Source organism: Pseudonaja textilis, chromosome 4 (assembly GCF_049901715.1).
Source record: "Pseudonaja textilis isolate UNSWEBS1 chromosome 4, rPseTex1.2, whole genome shotgun sequence".
NCBI classification, from domain to species: domain Eukaryota; kingdom Metazoa; phylum Chordata; class Lepidosauria; order Squamata; family Elapidae; genus Pseudonaja; species Pseudonaja textilis.
In genome coordinates this window covers 65,114,914-65,133,506 of record NC_141993.1, presented here as the reverse complement: position 1 = coordinate 65,133,506, position 18,593 = coordinate 65,114,914, and the positions used below count along the sequence as shown (strand labels likewise).

General features: G+C 34.2%; 1 long non-coding RNA gene across 1 annotated transcript; it reads right to left on the bottom strand.

Annotated features, from left to right (window-relative positions):
- Positions 1-366: 366 nt before the first annotated feature.
- LOC148125871 (uncharacterized) lies at positions 367-17,152 on the bottom strand. Its single transcript, XR_015743584.1, has 3 exons — positions 17,135-17,152; positions 3,443-3,543; positions 367-1,578 (listed from the first exon to the last, which is right to left on the bottom strand). It is a non-coding gene; the product is annotated as an uncharacterized LOC148125871 (long non-coding RNA).
- Positions 17,153-18,593: the final 1,441 nt, after the last annotated feature.

Genomic DNA, 18,593 nt, shown 5'->3' with positions numbered 1-18,593 from the left:
AAAGCAAGCTGCTTATGCCAAATTTTTCTTCTGTTTCCCAATATTAGGGGTTGTCAAACTCATGTCATCATGGCAGCATCATGTGATGCATCGTGACTTTTTTCCTCTTCGCTAAACCAGGTGTGGGCGTGGCCAGCACATGATGCATCCGGGCTGCGGGCTGCATGTTTGACACCTCTCCCCTACAGTTTTAATCTATACCTCTATCTGTATTATTTATATAAGTATGTGTATGTGTGTATGTGTGTTTATGTGTGTGTGTATGTTCAACTATAGTTCTATACAAGTTTTTTTTAACAATAGAGGATAAAGGGGATAGGGAATAGAGAGGAAGGGAGGGAGGAAGGGAGGGAGAGATGTAAATTTAGAAAATAAATGCCCATAAATAGGTGCATTTCAGCACAGTGGGAAAGACTCTGATCAGGCAAGCTATGTTCTTCTCAGATTGTTGCCTAAATGCTAAATGTTAGTGGACAGTTTTAAGGCTTGTGAAAATGAACTTTGACATAGGGCACATTTTTAAATGGAGAAGCTTCCTTTTCTATTTCATTCAATCACTTTAATCTAAGAATGGAATGGCATTTTCACTGCTTACAAATGGAGCTGTTTATTTGAGACTTCAAATAATGTGACAGGAAGACACATTTTCTTACCATTTACCTGGTAGGAAAGATACCATGTTCACAGTTAAAGAACTTCTCTTTCTCCTGATGATACACAAGAAATTAGCCATCAAATTTGTTGGAGAATTTTAAAGGACCATTTTGCGCCCATTTTAAGCTTAGAGAAACTCAGAATATTTAATTTGCCCAAGTAGCTGGCAAGCAAGAATATTTGCAATGGCACAGTAGGGAAAATTATGATATGACTGCCACCTGTTAAGGATTCTTGTAAAAAAAGCAAGAAAATTATAGCATTATAAAATCCAGTCAGTTATATCATCAACACATATCTTTAACCACATATTTTAACAGAAGTCTGATAAAAGCAAGAATCGCTTCAAATAACATATATGTGAAAATGCCATATTCATTATTTGGTGCTATTTTATTATTACCTAACATAGAAGATTTTTGTTTGATAAATAACTAGGCCCATGTAAAGTAGGGACATTCTGTTTCCACATTTGGTTTAAGTACCGGAGAGACAGCAATTTGTTCTATTTATTTATTCATTTTATTTATTTATTTATTTGTTTGTTTATTATAAATAAAAATTTATTATGTTTATAAATAACTCAAGGTTACAATACAAATTTCTATATTCACCACAACAATAATCATGTGAGATGAGGTGGGTTGACAGAGAATGACTGATCCAAGGTTACTCAGCCAGTTTCCACGCCTAAGATGGAACTAGAACTCACAGTCTCCTGGTTTCTAGGCCTGTACCTTAACCACTAGACCAAATCTTCTATTGAAGCTTAAATTGTTAATTTGTATAAATTGTTCAAAGTTCAATGCTTCAATCCAGCATCAGACGTGACACACTTTCTGCCTGTAATGTTGACAGGAAGTGTCCTCTTCAGTCAGCCTTATCACTTCAAGGTAAATAACTTGTAGTGCTATATTGTCTAGTCTATCTCCAAAAGAGAAAAAAAGTAGTTAGAACAAGGTAGCTGGGCCAATCTGCTTTGTCAGTGTACTTTATTTTAATCATTTCACTTCCAATTGTCACATCTAATGCCAATAGCAATAGCACATAGACAGTTTCATATACAGCTTCACAGTGCTTTACATCCCTTTCTAAGTGGTTTACAGAGTAAGCATATTGGCCCCAACAATCTGAGTCCTCATTTTACCTACCTCAGAAGGATGGAAGTCTGAGTCAACCCTGAGCCAGTGAGGAATGAACCCAGGCAGTCAGCAGAATTAGCCTGCAATACTGCATTCTAACAACTATGCCACCACAGTTCATAGATAGATTAAAACATCTAAAAACAGCTCTCTTGTATTTTTATATAAAAATAAAATTGGTGTTAAATAAATTTATATATTTATTATAGATTGCGTCCTTTCTACTATAATGATGACTTGTGATAAACATAGCACTTAGGCTTACTGAATGAATGAAATATATTTTTAACCTTTCAGAAAACTGAAAACTTAAATTTCCAATTTGTTTTAATAAGAATGAAAGGTATGAATCGACCATGGATTTCAATGGGAGACTTGCTTATAGCATTTCCTTATGGACAATCCATTAAAATCATAAGAAATTATCTTTTCTGTCAGATAACTGATCCATCGAAACAGGTATTGTCTACATTATTGGCAATTCCATAGAAGAATATTCCATAGGAGTCTTTACAAGCTGTTTGACTAGATTCTAGGATTATATCCATATATTTCTTATATGTATTTATTTATGCAGGGAAACATGCATAGGATATGCTTTACTGTTCGCTGTTTACTGTGATTATTTATTTAGAAACGGTTCAGTTCTTATCTCTTTCAGTAAGCATTCTAAGAATTTAGCTTAAATAAAAAGTATATCTGCTGTGATATGTAAATTAAGAAGCCAACCAAATGTCTAGAGAGGCAAAGTATGATAGCTTTGTTAATGTAGACAAGAAAGAGAGTTCTTTATTTTTCACTTTTTTCTTGTCCCCTTTCTTTGAAGTGCCGAAGTATGGACTCAAGTATGCCAACTGCATGCCTTGAGTGAGTTGGATCCATGTTTTGAACACATAATGTTACATTATGATAGTAATAAATCAATTCACACTGTGAATATTATACCAGCGATGGATGCATTTGCACTTTTCCCCAGTCAGTTTTAATTTTTATAACTAACAATTAAGCAGCCACTATGAAAAAAAACAAATCTTCATTTGAATTCAGGGTACCTGGACTTATCATAGCTATTTTTGACTCTCCCTTCTCAGGCAGAGTTTGCATTGGCATTCTGCCAGTGTCAATACTGTCCTTTTAAAATGCCATGGGCAACCCTTGCCATGCTGCAAATTCTCTTAATCAGAAGTTTATTTATAAGGGAAATATTCTGCACAGCGAGTTAATAATTAATGTGTATGAAAAGAACATTCATTCTATGCCATTTCCCTGTGCTTTAACAGAAGGAGAAAGACGAACAACAACCTTCCCAATTTAATTCCACTACAGAAACAAAAGTGAAATAATACATGTAAGATTAAAGTCCTGTGCAACTTCACAGCCAGATGGTAAGGTATATCTGAAAAGGTAAAATATTTGAAGGTGGGTAACGGAACTTCTGTCATAGAGATGGAGTCTTGGAGGTGGAATCTTGTTGGCCCTCCAAATTTTTCGTCTCATAGACAGTACATGTTCTCAGCAACCCCTCCCTGAAAGATGCACATGGATTAAAACATGCCATAAGAAAAAAACTGTATAGTTTCAGTTGAAGCCAGAAGCAAATCAACAACTAGTACAAGTATCGGAAGAATGTTACATTGCTAAATTACCTGATTCCAGTCAGCTAAATTATCACTGAAGTTTAGATCAATTTCAGCTTCCAAGTTTTCTTCAATGGCCACTTCACATAGGCTGTATTGTAGTAGTCTAACTATAAGATGACGACAATATGAGTAACTTTTCACTTTAAAAATCCCAGCCAAAGTTTGACACCCATTCTCCTGGCCAGTCTCTACCTGTCACTCTAGTAGGACCAAGAAGAATTCCTAAAGCATTGATTTGCTCCTTTAAGAGAAGTGTGACATTGACCAGTTAGAACTGGAGTAGAGACAGATCAATAACCAACAAACCAACTCCATCTGCTAAGCATTTAGTCTGAGATGGAGATCTACTATTCCTCAATTTTTCTTTCAACAAAGGTATGGTCCTTTTTCATTCAGGAAATTATAGGGAACAATTGCTCTGTCTTTTTTTTTCTCATGAAGATAGGCATTCTATCTTCTACACAGGAAGGGGTTTTTTTCTCTACAGGAATAGAAGTCCCTGTTTCCGAAGCTTCATATTCTCAACAAACTACTGGATTAAATCCTGCACTTGACCAAATTAATAAACCATATTTGTACAGTAAAGCAATTTGGTATTTCAAATGTACATTGATGAATTCTCCATAAGATGTTGTGTTTGGGTCAATCACATATCATAATTTCATCTTTTGACCTTAAAAGAGGGATTGTAGCTCAATTTGGGGTAAATGCTTTAATGTATAAATTCAAATCCTCGAATTTCTATTCAAAGAATTTGAAGTCACTCCCTGACACTGTGAAGAACAATTAGATGTCAGAATAAACAATACTGAACTAGATAAATCTGTGCTTGCATTTAATATCAAGCAAGCATGTGTTTATTTACTTTAATTTTAGGGATACAATAAATAGTTTGCTTGTGTGATGATGAACCATCAAGATGAATGATGAACAAAGAAAGAGAAAGATCAGCAGCTTTTTGATGAATGTACATCAGTATCTGAATATAACATATTATGTCTTCTCCCTTCCTGCTCACATCCTCATTGCATCTTCAAAACTCGTATTTATATTTGCTATCTATAACATATGAATGAATTTGCAGTTAAAATCCTCAACATGCAAATAGGCAGATATATAATAATTGGCAGGCATAAAAAGCAGAAATAAATTCATAAATCTGTGTGAAGTTTGCATATTTTTATCAATGTACACAAGAAAAGATAGAATTTTAAGCACTGTGAGAAATGTTATAATGATAACCAAATTTCAGTTAATAATTTCATGTTTTTATTTATTTATTTATTTATTTTATTTTATCTTGTCAAGCAATTATAAGATAATAGGTATAAGTATAAACATAGTTATGAATACATGAAATGTCTACATATAAGAAAAAAACTAGGACAGGGAGGATAGGCACGTTGGTGTGCTTATGCACATCTCCTACAGACCTCTTAGGAAAAGGGTGAGGTCAATAGTTGACAGTTTAAGGTTAAAGTTTTTGGGGTTTGGGGAAGAAACCACAGAGTCAGGTAGAGTATTTCAGACATTGACCACTCTGTTGCTGAAGTCGTATTTCCTGCAATCAAGTTTGGCGTGGTTTACTTTGAGTTTGTATCTATTGTGTGCTCTTGTTATGGTTGAAGCTGAAGTATTCATTGACAGGTAGGACATTACAATATATAATTTTATGTACTATACTTAGATCAGACCGAAGGCGGTGTAGTTCTAGGTTGTTTAGGTCTAAAATTTCAAGTCTGGTGGCATAAGGTTTTCTGCAACAAGTAGAGGAGTGTAGAACTCTTCTTGTGAAATATTTCTGGACTTTCTCAACTGTATTAATATCAGATATGTAATGCGGATTCAAGACTGATGAGCTGTATTCAAGTATTGATCTAGCAAATGTTTTGTATGCTCTAGTTATTAGTGTGATATTACCAGAGAAAAAGCTACACAGGATTTGGTTCACAAATCTTAATGCCTTTTTGGCTATGAAGTTACAGTGGGCTCTAGCACTTAGATAATTAGAGATGAGTACTCCAAGGTCCCTGACAGAGTTTGGATCATCAACAAGGTCTTGACTATTCAGCTTGTATTTTATTTTCTGATTTTTTTTTTTTTGCCAATCTGTAAGACAGCATTTATTTGTTGAGATTTGAAGTTGCCATTTGTTTGACCATTCTGATACATATTCAAGATCTTTTTGAAGGGTAGCAGTATTGTCAGTGGTGCTGAACAGCTTTACATCATCACTTTTTCTATGCAAAGAAACAGGAAATGCTACACAGTGAGGAATCTTATGTGGAAGACAAGTATTTAATTTTTCATGAGCACACCAGTTTTCATAAGTTACTCAAGCCCACTTGAAGTTCAGTTTGGAAAAGAAAAACCTAAAGGATTCCATTTTGTCAGATCCTAAGGAGTTATCACTACATTATTCTTTTTTCATAAAAGAATCACCTTTTGTAAATTGTTAGTAAGTTAGCATAAGAATGGCCCTTGTTTGGCCAATGCAGCACTTATATTTTTATATGCAGAAACAAATCCTAGAAACTAGAATTGTAGACTTTCACATAGTGTTCATAGATTTAAAAAGTTTCTTTCCAAGTAAGTTTTCAGTCTAAATCCTGAGAATGACTGCATTCTTTTACCTGAATAATTATGAACTGTTTTACAGTTCATGATTATATCAGTTTATATCATGCTCGAGACCCTGATGGAGATTGTTTCTACATATCAAGGAAGCAACTTCAGCCACCACTTAACCGTATCATCTAAAAAGAGCTTGTCTTCTGTACCAAGCAGTGTCATTACAGATAGAACTGCAACCTTTCTGGGTTTGGTAATGTAAATACTTCTAAGTAACCTAAGATCTTAAGTTGATAACTTTCTCTTTCTTTCATAAGGATTCAGCATACCAGCACACTAAGATGAATTGACTGAAGCAGACCACAGGAAGAATATTCCACCTCAGTTTTAAAAGATGGCCCAAATATACAGGAACAGTCAAAGGGTGATCCCTCTCTTCTGCAGGGAGAAGGAGGGAGGGAGAGGGAGAGGGAGAAAAAGAGAGCCAAACCAGAGGTGGTATTCAGCAGGTTGTGACCAGTTCTGGAGAACCGGTAGCAGAAATTTTGAGTAGTTCCAAGATACCACCTCTGGCTGGAGATTTTACAGTATCCCTCCCCTGCAACTTTCAAGCCCATAAATCACAAGTTCATATTTCTCTTTTTTCAGAAAATAAATCCATGATGTGTTTCCAGTTACTAATAAATGTAGCTGTTGATCTTTCTCTAAACAGACAACTTATTTTGCCTTCTCTGCTACGTCTGATATCTTCATTAACTATTGTGGGAATGAGAATGGCATTCAGAAACCATTGGATGTTATATGGTAAATGGATGCCCAACAACAGCCTACAATTATTCATGGCTATATAATTATCCATATCCATATTGAAAAAACATTTTGAAAGCAGTGCATGACTGAATGAGCAAACAAATTAGACTTAGCAAATTACACCTTGTAGTGAAACAAGTTTTATATTTTAAGAATCAGACTCCATCCTACTGTATTGTTACCCATAGTCTAGTATGTGATGAAGCAGACCATTACCTATCTAATGCTAGAGCACCTTGTCAAGCAAGAAAACTGTGCAAAGACTTGAGTTTTGAAACCTCACTTTCCAACATCAGCTTATTGCCATATTTTAATTAGTGTTGATCCTCAAGTCCTTCTCTGAAGGCCATAGTAATTATCACTTATCAAGCTTCTTAGAAGAGAAGTAAGTAGATATGTTCTTGTAGTTTGGGGATCTTATTCAGACTGGGTTGTTTTTTTTAAAGGTTTGGGCTAGCATGATATCTGAAACTAGCCATGGTAGTTTATAAACCATGATTTAAAAGCTTCTACAGTTGAAATGTCCCTAAGTGTTAAGGCATAAATTTTGGCTGACCCTCCCTCCCCCTCTCTCTCTCTCTCTCTCTCCCTCCCTCCCTCCCTTCCTCTCTCTTTCTTTCTCTCTCTCTCAATATAAAGCAGTTTAGAATAAAATCCTCTGGAACTCTAAAGTTTGACAATATTCCATTTTCTTAAAAAGATCAATTCTGCCAGCAAAAGCTATTAAGATCTGATCAAATATTAAAAAGTGAACATCCTTTGTGGTTTCCATATACTCAAATAATCAAAAAGAAACAAAACTTTGGGAGTCTGAATCTTGCCTCTGATTTGTCCTCAAGTCCATTAAGAAAGCCTTGTTAAATTAAGGCTTATGTAATGTCCTGACAGATCAAACCTTGGATTGAATCTTATGAAAAGTGTTCATCCTTACTAATTACTATGGATCTGAGTAATTCTGCTTAAGCAAAGAAAATCATCAAATGGTTAAAAAAAGAATGGAGAATAAATTGATTTCATATCACAAGCTTTAAAACTTCCTATTCCAATCATATCCAGTTTGCTCGGCTTTGCTCTGCTCCTGCTCTGTTCCTGTTCTGCTTTGTTTTGATGCTTTTGAATCAGTTTTTGATTTCTGGCAAGGTTCCTTAGAAAGATTTTCAGAAGTGGTTTACCACTGCTTCCATTATTGTGCTGTGAGAAAGACTGACTGACTCAGCTGTCTTTGTGCCCAAGGAAGAAGTAGATTCATCATCCCCTGATTTTAGCCTGGTATCTTAACCACACAAACCGACTCTACCAGAATATATCTTATTTATAGTAATATTTACAATGGTAAATTGTAGTCTTTGGTGTATGTGTTATGTTCTTTTAATTTATAAGCCACTCACAGTTATTAAGGATAGCCTTGAAGAATGACCAATATAGCTCCTTTTCTTCTTCCTTCCCTCCCTCAACATCTGGATATAACATGATCTTGATAAGTGATTTTGACAAAGTTGTTTGAAGAATTAAGCAAAGTTAAAGTAGAAATGTGCAGATACTAAACGGTGTTCTGTCCATTGTTAGCTACCATGGACATAAAGAAATGCACTTGACATGTTGCACAGAACAGGCTCTAGAAGAATGATTCTGCAAATGACAGATATGTTTGTATTCAAAATATTTTATATTTATGTCTTAAGCACTTCCCAAATGTATTTTTCTTGAGAAGTTTTTTGTTTTCTGCAGATACATACTAAGCTTCCTGTGAAGAAAACAGTGCTTAGAAATGACATAGGAGTGCAGCCAACCTACCATGTTTAGCCTGATAGAAAAAGCATGTTTATTTATATTTACAATAAATCTTTGTCTAAGTCTTAAGAAATATGATTTTATTATACCTTCTTTTACCACCTGCACTCATTATTTTTGGAAATTATATATTCATATGCAATCAACTCCACTGTCATATAGAAAGAAATTGCTGCTTTAAGATACCCATTCTACATAACTAACACAAATACTATTCTTAATACTATTTTTATTATTTTACTTAGAAACCACTAAGGACTCTTCCAGCCCTGTGATTCTATAACTCTTTGCAGTACAATATAAGAACAACAATACACAACACAAACAAATTCAATAAACATGATAGAAGCACTAAACATTAAACATCCAACAACAAACATACAAGGGGTTTTTATCACCCTAGCCCAAACTCCAGGAGTATATAAAATATGCTAAAATTTGTATTAGTGTCATTTTAAAACATTCAGGATTAATTGTATGATGTTTATAAATTGTTATTATTGTTGTTCTTTGTGTTCCTTTCTTGTTTTTATTTTGGTTGTACTTATAAAATTAATACTATTAATAATAAAAACTATTTTGTAAACCTATTTTTCAAAAGCATAATTTACATTTGTGTTTTGTCGAGTTATATATAATATCCCAAAAAGAAAGATGAGATGTGAATTGTATAGATGGTAAAGGAAATGGAAAGGCATATTAATTACAATACATATGCTCAGAATTTAATTTACCAAATTAGAGCTTTCTCAAGATAAAAATTAATCTATTCTTTTCTGAAATTCTCAGCATCTCTGTGGTTTATTCTCAACTTTGCTTTTGGGTACAATAACTACCAAGGCTTGAAAATGAATATAATACCCAAGCTGATGTTGTCATATAATTAGGATTTTCATAGCCATTCAGGGAATATAGATGTATTCCTTACATTAAAAGTAATGGCAGCAATGTGTTATAAAGCCCACAGCTTATAACGGTACATACCACATATAATGTAGGAAATTTCCCAGAAAGCATTGTCATGGAAAAGCTAGCCAGTGATCATGAATGTGTCATTTAGGATTAAAAGTTCACTTGCAAATTAACCTAAATCCCATTACTGGATAGGGGGAGTCCTTAGGGGATGAGAGGGAGAGGTTGAAGGATTAATTCTAAGAGTCATTGACTGAAATTGGTTAGTCATAAAAACTGAATCAATAAACAATTCCAGGTTGATTTGAAGAAATTAACATTTCTGACAAAAACAATGAATGGCTATCATAGAATCTGCATGTTAGAGAAGTAATTGTGTTTTATAAGTGATTATAAACAAGTAGGTTTTGGTCATTTTTAATATATAAAAACTTTCTCCTATGGATAGGAAATTGAATCTCAATCATGGATTCTTTAGCAGATGTGCTTGGCATTTCCATCAGAAGGTATCAGATCCTTCACATTGCGCATTGATAGAGAAGGTAATTATTATTGCTTTTCACTTAAATGTGACTGTAATCATGGAAACTCTTGAACTAGGTAGGAAACTTCATGTGCAGCAAAAAGCATTCTTAACTTCATGCTCATTGTTATTAAACAACAAGAAATAAGAAATTCTTGTAGGCATTTTCTATGCAACTAACATCTTTAACAGAATGACTGCTTTGCTGGCTTGAAGGTTTATTTGGCTTTGTATAATACAGTATGATAATAGAAACATACAGTACCAATGTTATGGGGGAAAATACTTGAAAAATGTAAATCTTCATTCCCTTTTTGAACAATATTTTACATTTTTAAAATACTTAAAAAATACAGTTCTTGGTTTTGTATATACCGCTTCTATAATGCATCTATGGAGAGGTTGGTATCAATTATTTCATAATAACACTTTAAGATCAGCATGAATAGCAATGTTCTCTATTCCAGATACACCATTTCAGATCAATCTATAATAGGAATATACTTTCTCAATTATTTGTAAAAAATCAACAAAAATATGATGTGGGAGTTCTGTTTATCAACTACAGGTCTATTTCCCTCCTAGAGGAAGGTGGCATGGTTGGAATCAATTATTATTATTTTTAACTTTTTTTAATTTTATTTTGTCAAGCGATTATTAGATAACAGGTACAAGTATAAGCATGGTTATGAACACATGAAATGGATACATATAAGGAAAAAAAGAAACAATAGGACAGGGACGGTAGGCATGTTGGTGCATTTATGCACGTCCCCTACAGACCTCTTAGGAAAGGGGTGAGGTCAACAGTAGACAGTTTAAGGTTAAGGTTTTTGGGGTTTGGGGAAGAAACCACAGAGTCAGGTAGAGTATTGTGTAGGGTATTATATAGAGTATAGTTGTGGTAGTAGTTGTTGAGTTGGAATTTCATTTTGAGCTGATAGGTATTCACTTATCTGTGCTGGGTTTTTTTTTTCAAGAGAGATTAGGCTTGCTTGTATAGTTGTTTCAAAACGTGTTACTAAGCATTCTTCTTTTGAGTGAATGAATGATTCTATGCTTTCAACTCTGTCAGACAGGGTACTTAGTTTGTTTAGCTTAGGTAAACATGATGGACATAGACAAGGGAATGTATGGTCAATGAAAATAGTACACTAAACAATTACGATAGCTTAACTAATGTGATAGGTAGACAGTTACTTAATGAATGTTGGTAATTAATAAATGTTAATTGATAAGTTAGAGAACAAACCAAAAGTAAGAATACTTATTACTAAAAATCAATCAACTAGATAATCAATGATACAGTATTAAATCTCTATCAATTCAATAAATCAGTAAATTAGTGCTCATTTAACAATTAATTATTATACTATTCAATGATAAATCAATTATTTTAGACAAAGCATTATCTATCAATAATTGGTCTTGAGCTAATGAAATAGTGGAGGTAGTGAAGTATTGGAAGTTGGTAGTGAAAAGTTCCTTGGTTTTTCCTTAAAGCCATGTTGTTTGGTTTTTGTTTTGTTTTGTTTTTGTTTTTAAAGAGGAAGCGTTGCTGCTTGATAGATTTGAATGGAGAAAATTTGAATGAACTCTCCAATCATCTACTTGGAAGTTTGGAATGGATAAGATTTGGATGGGGATTAAGTGGAGTTTGTCCAATCAGCTGAGAGAGAATTTAAATACAGGCTGACTAATCAGCTGGGTGATTGAAATAGAGGCTGTTTAGGAGATTATTCCTCTCAATTCTCCATGAGTCTCCTCAATTCTCCCCAATTCACTGCCATTCAGAATCACACTCTCCTGCTTTCCTCCAGTCCTAGCACTTTTTCAGATGTTTAGGATCACCCACTGTCAGTTCCATCTCTTTCACTGCAGTTCAAAATCACACTGTTCATCAGTCACACCTCATTCCATGCTGTTCATTCTATGCCACTCAGAATGGCTCACTCTCAGAATCACTCTCTCTGTAAGTGTCAGAATCACACTCTCATCTTATCACAGCTCATCCTGGCTCTTAGCACTATCCGCTCTCTGCTATCCGCTCTACGCTCTCTGCCGCCAGTCCCAGTTCTTTCAAGTCTCACCCATTTGAAATGGCATGCTACAGAATGGAGTCTTGGGGTCTCCGCTCAAGATGGTGTGCTTGTCTCTTCGCTCACTCTCTCCGCTCACTCTCAGGATTGCCAGAAAGTTCTCTGTTCTCAGAACCTTCCGAAACCTTCCGGTTGAGGTAGATCACAGTTCCGTTACAGATGGGACTTATAAAATTCAAATATTATGCAGTCAAGCGAGGAGTCAGGACAAGCAGGCAGGCAAACAGGCAAGCAAACATGCGGCAACAATTGTTTTTATTATTAATAATAATTAATAATTATAATAATAATTAATTATAATAATTAATTATAATAAAATGAGGAGCAGGGCCCTCCTTGTGGTGGCCCCTAAGCTACAGAATTCTGACCTTCATGATGGACAATGTCTCCACTTATTATTGCTTTTAAGCACAATTTGAAACTTATGTTTATAATATGGCATTTCTTTCTTTATGTACCCTTTATGTTATTGATGACTGATTTTTTTAAAATGTGGTTTTGTGAAGCCACAAGCTGGGAATTTTATATTTCAGCCTGAATGTATCAGGCATGAATTTTAGCACATAGAAAAGACATGAGTGGCATCAGTCAGAGATTCTCCACAACTTCCCTAAACACCAGTGAACTCTGAGATAAATGGGAGAAAGAGAATCAAGCATCCTTGGGGAATGGAAGAACCTGAGTTAGAGGGAAATCTGATTTAAGCAATGTATATCTTATTACAAATACATAAATAATTTAGTATTGAGCTGAGGGTATCTCTTTTATTTTCTCTGTGTTTTTAAGTCTAAATTCCTGGTGCCTTTGTTTATTGTTTTCAGTATTCATGTCTTTTGTACTTGAATAATATATTGCATTTTGTATACAATTGGGTACTTCTTTACGTTAGAATTGATTATATATTATTAGCAGATCAATAAAACCTTCTGATCTATCCAAACTCTAACATCTTTGGGTGTGTTTTTCTGGGTGAGATTCCTGCCAAGCATTTGTAATCTTAGCAGCACTATATTGATTGTTCTGTACATGTGATTATCTAAAGTTAAAAAGAAAGTTTTGCTTTCTTTTTTTTGTTTTAATAAAGTTGCCATGAGTACATCCTGAAAGTCAATTAGAAAAAGATAAAAAACCAGAATGCAGACTGGTCCTAACATATTTTGAATAAACAGCTTAAGATTATATATAACTTGTGTTCTTACATTAGATTCTGACCAATAGGAGTAAAATAGGAGAATAAAGCAGTAGTATAAAACTATTTTTATGCCCATAAGGAATAAATATGACTGACTAGTGTTAGAATGGAAAAGACAGTTGGGGGGTACTTCTGGCATGGTGGTGGTGGGGGTCAGACTTTCAATTATTTTGTTTAAAAAAGCAAACTTTATTTTGGTCAGTTTTGGAATCAGCCAACATTTATAAAGATGTCAAGATTAATGCCATCCCCACTAGATCAGGCCAGAAAACCAACTCCAGGTGAACGCTACTTTAACAGAAATTGGTGATCGTAATAACATAAATTGGCATGCATAAGTGCACAATTGTGCCTACTGTCCCTGTCCTATTGTCCCCATTTATTTGTACCTATTTCCCATATTCTTACTCAAGTTTATACAGTACTTATTCCTATTATCTTGTAAATGATCGACAAATAAAATAAATAAAATTAATAAATAAACTTTGTGTATTTATTGAGATACAAGAAGAGAAAGAAGGTATCGTACAGACTATACCTTCTCTCTCTTCTTGTATCCCAATAAATTAGGAAGTTATCTGACTGAGCTACTTCCAAATGTTACACCCTTGTTCTGGACTTTAAAATGTTTCAATTCTTTTTGCCTATTTCTGCATTTCTCTATCAAGGTAAGTCTTAGTACAAACTGAGCATGAGAAAGCAGAAAAGAAAAAATAAATAAAATTTGTTCTATTTGTTTGTTTTTATTATTTTTTATTATGCTTTTATTATTTTTACAAATTATTCAAGGTGATGAACATAACCAACAACCTTCCCCCTTACATTTTCCCCACAATATATAGGTCTCCTAACTCTACTGCTAACATTTAGTGGTGGTCTGGATTTTTACAGCCTAAGTATACTATTGTATCTTATTACTGAGCTGACAGTGTTGTTCCACCTCATGAGAATGCCTCAAGCTGCCATTACAGCTGTTGTTCCTTGAGATGACTTATTGTGTATGCTTTGATACTAGAATTCTCCTCGACTTAACACTCGTTCATGTAATGATAATTCAGAATTACAACAGTCCTGAAAAGAGTTTCACCAGTTACATAATAGCAATTTCCAATCCTTCCCAGACAGCTTTCAACAAGCAAAATCAAGAAGGCTAGATAACAACTGCATGATTTATTTAACAGCCATCACTTAACAATAGTGATAAAAATAGTCATAATCCGATCACATGATGACTTGCTTAATAACCACATACTTAGCAACTGAAATTCCAATTCCAATTGTGGTTTAAGCCAAGGACTACTTGTATTCTGTCTAAAGAAGATGCCAGATCTTTAAATGAAACATTAAGGTGACAGTTTGATTTGAGGTCCCCAAACCTCTTCTATACTTCGGAAAAAGCCAGATTTTTTTTTTCTAAAATATGCAGCACTCCACACACAGGGCACTGATTACCCATAAAAATCTTTCTCCTTTTAGCTTCTTTCAAACATTCTACATGTATGATTAAAACTGGATAATGTTTCAGTTTTAAAATGGCATTTAAAAGAAGAACATCTTACAGAGAGGTTCTTCATTGCTGTCTTATTTTTTCAATCAAAGGATAATTTTTTCATAAGGTTAATTAAGCATGGAATTGCTGTATGTACAGTCTGAAATGACACTATCCATTCTATCAATACAGTTCAATCCCATGCTGCTACATATCAAGCAGAAAATGGAAAAATGATCTGAGTAAATAAAGAAATATAATTTTGTTCACAGGTACCATTATTGTGCCTATGAAATTGAATGTGCCATATAATAACTAAATTATTTATTTACTGCCATTATTATTTTTGCAAATAATTCAAGGAGGCAAACTTATCCAACACACCCTTGTCCTTCTATTTTGCTCACAACAACAACCCTATGAAATCAGTTGGCCTAAGAGACAGTAAGTCCAAGGTCACCCAGTTGACTTTTATGGCTGAGAGAGGACCTGTCTTGAACTCATAATCACTTGCTTTCTAGATTGGTGCTTTAACCACCAGACAAAACTGGCTCTCTAAATTTACAAAAACAAATCACTGAGATACCATAAGACCCTATTTTTGCCCCTTTGGCAACAAATTAACATAATTTCTTTCAAAAGCTTGACAAATCAATATCTGACTTAGCCAATTTCTCACTTAGCCAATGTCAGTCAACCTTGGAAATAAGAGCTTCAGCTATTACTTTGATAATCATTTTGATCTTGATAGGTGTTTGCAGGAATTTTTCCATGGATTCAAGAACATGATTTTAATTTGTGTTCATCGTGTACACCTTTATACTGTAGCACATGTATCCAACATCTAATGCCTATTTAGTAAAATATTTTGGGACAGAAATGTACTATAGCAGTCTTGAGAATATACTGAGTACTTTTGAACATACAGGTTTCATAAATTTGACAACTTCACATGATTTGTAAGTAAATTTTCTGATTGATAAAACAGGAACAAAAGAAACTATATCGTATTGGGTTTGGCCCAACTAACTAAATGACTTTCATCTTAGATCTCTTGATGAGCATTTGTAAAAAGCAGTCTTGGAATTTATGAGGAATATCTTCTTTTTAATGGGAAGAAATGCATGCATTTCCCAGAGAGGAACAGATTAGCTCCAATCTGTTTCAAAATGTTGATTCAATCTGATTTGGAAAGTTTAAACAAGTTTGATTAAAACATTATTTTTATTTGATACTGAAGCACTTCAGAAAATCAAACTTAATTTGACGTTTCCATTTGAAGCAAACATATTCAAATGTTATTCAACATTTTGTTCTGAATCAACAATCTGACTTGGCAAGTGTGTTCATTTCAAAGATTTGATCAAATCATGTGAGAACTGAATTTTAAAAGCAAAACCTTCCACAATGTTTAATGAATTCACTTTTCATGCAGCTGATCAGCAATTCTTTCATTGGTTTAACATAATATTTGTGCATTATTTGAATGTTATGCACATGAACACTATTGAAACTACATTTCTGAAACGGCAGATGGTGTCCCTGATTCAGTATTTCATAATATCAAATAAAAGACAAGCCTGATAATACTAGAAATAATACCTCCCAATTCCAGTAGCTACAATGTTCCAGTTTTCTCATGATACATAAGACTGATTTGGAAGACTAACACCCTATAATACCATCCCTTCCTACTAACACCTTTTCAATGAGTAAACTTGTTTTATTTATGGTTAAAATTATAAAGGGTTTAAATCCCATTAAATTGTTCAAGCCCTAAAAGGTTTTTGATATATATCCTGGACTGAATAAAAATTACTACCAAATCCAGACTAGACATAAGTGCAGTCAAAAAGCAGATAAATGAATTGTTCATGGTTTTGAGTGTATTTTTGGAAGAAAAAGGAAGGTATTAATCTCCTACATATATACATAAATACTTTTTTTCTGATTTCTTTCAGTACTTGGTCTGGCTTACAGCCACCTCTACCATAATTTTTACAATACAATTTTTTTTTCTGGTCTACTGCTAGGTATAGCAGCTATTAACAAACAAACGTGGGTTAAGATAAATGAAACTGTGAAAATAAACTATGTTTCCCCCCCATCCCCGGCTGCCTCTTTCTTTGCCATTTTTCTGTCATTGATAACAATATTGTTCTTAGAAATTGTTTTTATTCTGCCAGGATCATGTATCTATGCATCTAAGTGCCTATGCATCTATTAGTACATCTGTGAAGGGATCATAGAGATCTCACTGAAAAAGCAAACTGTTCACCATTCAAAAATATGGCAATGAGATAACCCATACCTTCTCTGCTTCTTTTTCTTCCCATCATGCATTAAGAGCTTTTGCTTTCTGAATCCACTCACTACAGAAGGTAATATAAAAAGTTTTCCTACAGCCTTACATCTTAAGCACCAGCAGGATATAATGGAGTGGACTAACTGATATAACAAAGGACATAGCTCAGAGTGGAAAGTAGACATGATCGCTGGTAAAGAATATTGGCAGATTCCAACTTTCTCTCCCATTGCAGTCTTGTTCTGCTTCTCTCAGTAGTAGCTTCTTCTTTCTGAATAGTCAAAGCAAATTAGAATATTAGTCTTTCTGTGGGATCAAATAGAAACATCATTTCATTTTAAGTCATAGTCTCTAGCTCCAAATGGAATTTATTTGCAAATGAAGATATTTTTCAACTTCCTTACAAACTTTGCCTTGTGTTTTTCAACCATGCTTTTCAGGGGCTCAAGTACTGCTTTTGGTGACCTGGATCAAAAGCATCATTGGATAAGCTTCTCCTCAAATTCTGCTGGGTTGTGATTTCAAGATCTGACTAAGGAACACTCTCTGATTCTATTGGTTCTACTTCCCAAATAAACCAGTTGCTGTTTAGAAAGTAACCTATACTATTTTCTATAAGTATATGAGTCATGTATCATGAATGGTGCTGTGGCCTAGAGGCATGATAGAGCTCTTGCCTCACAATCAGGAGGCTGTGGATTCTATCCTAGGTAGAGGCAGATATTTCTCTCTGGGCACAATGAGAATTTATCTGCTGAATAAAATTCCACAACAGGAAGGGCATCTGGCCAGTAAACACTCTGCTCCATTCAGTTGTCCAGACTCCACCTCACAAGGGGCTATGGGATCATTGAAAGGAGATGATGATATGAGTCATGCATGATAGAAAAAAAAAAGACTATGGAGGTACCAGTTTGTACATTGACATACTTTGCTTCAGTCTAACACATGAGACATAAGCACAATGCTATAGCCAAGTGGCTGAGTCCTAAATTTCTTAGCATAACTAGAATAATCCATAGTTGCTAGGTCATGAATTTTGCAACAGATACCATGAGCTTCATCTGCTTACACTAGAAAGACATCAAAACAATACTATTGCAAATACACAATTTTCTCCCTACCTTTTATTTCTGTATCGATACAGAAAAAATTGATTAACAATTACATCAATTGAATTTCTGGGTTTTTTTAAAAAAAAACTTTTATTTATTTGGTAGGGAACAAACACTTCCAGGAAGATGTTTTTGTAAAAAAAATGAACAATTGAAGTTCCTTCTCCAAACCTGCATATATAAGTCAACACTTGCACTTTTCATTCATTAGCAAAAAAGCACTGAAAAGCAGAAGCAAGCATTTGGAAAAATGGTCAGAATAGTGATAACTAGGAGAAAATTTTGAAGGATAAACTTTGAAGGAAGGCTTTAATTCAGCTAAAATTCTGTCAAACCACCTTCACAGCAGA